A 3,595-nucleotide genomic window follows, 5' to 3' on the forward strand; every position below is an offset into this window, starting at 1 on the left:
ATTACAAATAGCATATATAGGTAAAGGAAATTCAAGGCGTAATGAAGACCTATAGCAAAGTAACATAACTGAGTCTGAGGGTTCAAGCCAGACTTTCCTGAGAAAGCAAAGTTGAATCTGAAATTTAAAGGATAAAATGGTATTATCCATGCAAAGAGGGGTGGTACAACCATGCCAGGCAGAGGGAGTAGCAAAATAAAATCTTGGTGATCTTGATGTAGGGAATGAGGGTGACACCCTCAAAGAACTGTGAGAAGTTCAGTGTTGAGAGTAAGCAGGGCCCAAGTCTTGCAGAATCTTGTAATCCCGTAAGTACCATTATCATGTGCTCCCCCATCCAGTGCTACTCAAAGTGTTGTCACAGAACAGCTCTGGATCCTGAAACATTGATAACCAATATAAAATGAAATAAGTTCAGTCATGTGATGAAGGTTGTAGGAATCTCTTATAGCAATTTGACCCACTGATTTTAGGTCCATTGAATTTAATGACAATTAGAATTCGTATTTTGCATATCTTTGTTTTTCTCTATCATTTTCTCTAGTAAATTTTTTGGTATTTATCAAATTATCTGTCTACAACGCATGATTTTTAAAAAATGATCTTGTATCATAATCACTTGAAAAACATTACCCTAAAGTACCCTGATTCATTCTAGGTGATGTTGACACTGCAAATAAGCTGGATAAACAAATTGTAGGTTGATAATGGTCAGTGGGAATGAAATTTCTTCTCTATAAGGTGCTCTGAAATGTTTAAGACACTTTCCAGTTTATAAAATGCAAATGTATTTTTGATCCTCACACAAACTTTGTGAGGTTGCTAGATACATATGTGATTGAAGGTCACCTAGTGAATAAATGACAAATTCTTCCACCTTGGCTTGTTGATGACCAACCTTAGGGACTCATGTAGAAGACCTGTGGTAGTCTGCTCACATTCACATGGTTTTCATTTCCATTCATCTAAACTCTTCAAGACATGCTAACAAGCTGAAATTATGTGACTTGGATGCATCTTTCCTTCTTCAAGTTGTGCATTGTCAGGGTACTAAAGATCTCAAATGTGCTATGGGGCCTCACCTCAGGAAAGGGAGAAGTAGAAAACTAAATAATCAGCACCCAGATAAAATTGACAGCATAAATTTGTCTTCTCCTCCCTCTGGGGCAAAAATCCTGCAATCTTTGATTTATAGACAAAAGCCATGTCCTTTGTCAAAAACCAAGAGATCTAATTGTTAGCTATTTTAATACAGCACGCCAATTATATTTCATATCTCCAAGAATGGGAAATTGTGGGATTTTCATTCATCGTCATCTGTACAGAAGCCCTGAGGTAGATCTTTTACACATTGCTTAACAACCACAGAAACATATTTTGTTTGGGAAATCCCTACAATACTTGAACTTCATCCCACAGATAATACTGCATCTCCCTGGCATTTTGTTTACAAAAATGAAAGAAAACAAGCCAATTCAGTAACACAGAAAAATTACAATCCACGGAAAAAAGAAAAATAAGTGGAACAGGATCCTCGTGAGATTTCAATTTAATTAACCAATGTTTAGGATGCATAAATGCTAGTAAACTTAGAGTTCAAGCCCAATAATTTCTAAAGTTAGGAGTGCCTGCTTCTGAAGAAACTACACAACACCTAGATCTTATTGCAGTTGCTAAGAAGTCATTCAGTAGAGTCTGGTAGAGATGGGTTCTTCTCCTTGATCTACCACATGTTAGACATTCAATCTTGGGAAAATTAATAGGTTTCTCTGAAACAGGAATAATAACAGCATCAACCTGATATATAAATGAGGTCATGCATATAAGGCACTTATTCTACCTAATCTAACAAACAGAGTATAACCACATTGTTGCTGTGGTTACTAGTATCTATTGCTTCAGTAACTTGTCACATATTTTTGTGATAAAGGCGTGTTTTAACATTTTTATCTCTCCAAAATCAAGATACTTCTTACAGCCAATGGCACAACATAGTTTTTCTGGAAACGTTTTCCATTTTAATATTACATAAAATGACATATTACAACCCATGGTGTTATTATCATTTCTTAGAAACCACATAAAACTCATTTTAGGCTACAAGGAGACAACTAGAACCGTTATGTAGAATATTATTAACAAAACTTTAGTTACTTAAAACTTTCATGCAGTGGCAATGTTTGTTAGAATTCACAGCTTAACTTTTTTTTTTTTTTTTCCAGGAGAAAATAGAATTTTTTTTTTTTTAGATGGAGTCTTGCTTTGTCACCCAGGCTGGAGTGCAGTGGCGTGATCTTGGCTCACTGCAACCTCCAACTCCTGGGTTCAAGTGTTTCTCACGCCTCAGCCTCCCAAGTAGCTGGGACTACAGGTGCCCACCACCACAGCTGGCTAATTTTTGCGTTTTTAGTAGAGATGGGGTTTCACCATGTTGGCCAGGCTGGTCTCAAACTCCAGACCTTGTGATCTGCCCACCTCGGCCTCCCAAAGTGCTGGGATTACAGGTGTGAGCCACCGTGCTTGCCTGTTATTTTATTTTATTTTTTTAAGTTCTGGGATACATGTGCAGAACGTGCAGGTTTGTTACATAGGTATACATGTGCCATAGTGGTTTGCTGCACCCATCCACCCCTCATCTAGGTTTTAAGCCCTGCATGCATTAGGTATTTGTCCTAATGCACTCCCTCCCCTTGCCCCCACCCCCTGACAGGCCCCAGTGTGTGATGTTTCCCTCCCTGTGTCCATGTGTTCCCATTGTTCAACTGCCACTTATGAGTAAGAACTAACACAGCTTAACTTTCATATGCTACTTCTACTCTATATTGAGGAGACAAGGGTTTATTTTCTTATCATGAATTAAACAGAGTTTGGCAAGTATTTAATGAGTTGTGTTGCTGGATGCTATAAGAACTACAAAACATAGGACAGACTTTCCACCCTTAATGAACTTCTTAAAGGAGGCGTATGTCTACATGTAACATATAAAATAGTTTTATACTTACAATAGGCACTGAATCAAGATTTGCCAAAATTAACCAAAGAGAATAAATGAAATTACATATATAGATAGACTCTTTTGGAAAAATTTAAACACAGGCTCTGTATGCTCTAAAGGGTGACAGAATTTTAAAGCTTGAAGAGATATTAGAAATCAGCCACTTTCTGAAGGCAAGTCATAAGTCATCTGGTCTAGCTGCCACACTTTAAGACAGAGATCCTGAGCTCAGATAATTTAGTGAGATTTGCAATGTCCTCTGACTGGGAACTGACAGATCCAGAGAGAAAAATCCATCTTCTGACTCAGGATCCAGAATAAATATGTAATTTCCTGAGTAGCTGAGCAGAGCACAGTGGATATTAGTGTCATATGTATATTAGGTGCCACGCTAGAGGAGGTAGAAGGAAAGGTAGTCTTTACCTGTGTGGCCATGTCTAACTAAAATTAAAGGGAGGTGGGCTGCTGTAGCTTACAACTGTAATCCCAGTGCTTTGGGAGGCTGAGGTGAGATCACTTGAGGCTAAGAGTTCAAGACCAACCTTGGCAACATAGGAAGACTCCATCTCTGAAAAAAAAAAAAAAAAATCTTAGCTAGGT

This window comes from Mandrillus leucophaeus, unplaced genomic scaffold (genome assembly GCF_000951045.1).
Source record: "Mandrillus leucophaeus isolate KB7577 unplaced genomic scaffold, Mleu.le_1.0 Scaffold525, whole genome shotgun sequence".
Lineage (NCBI taxonomy): Eukaryota > Metazoa > Chordata > Mammalia > Primates > Cercopithecidae > Mandrillus > Mandrillus leucophaeus.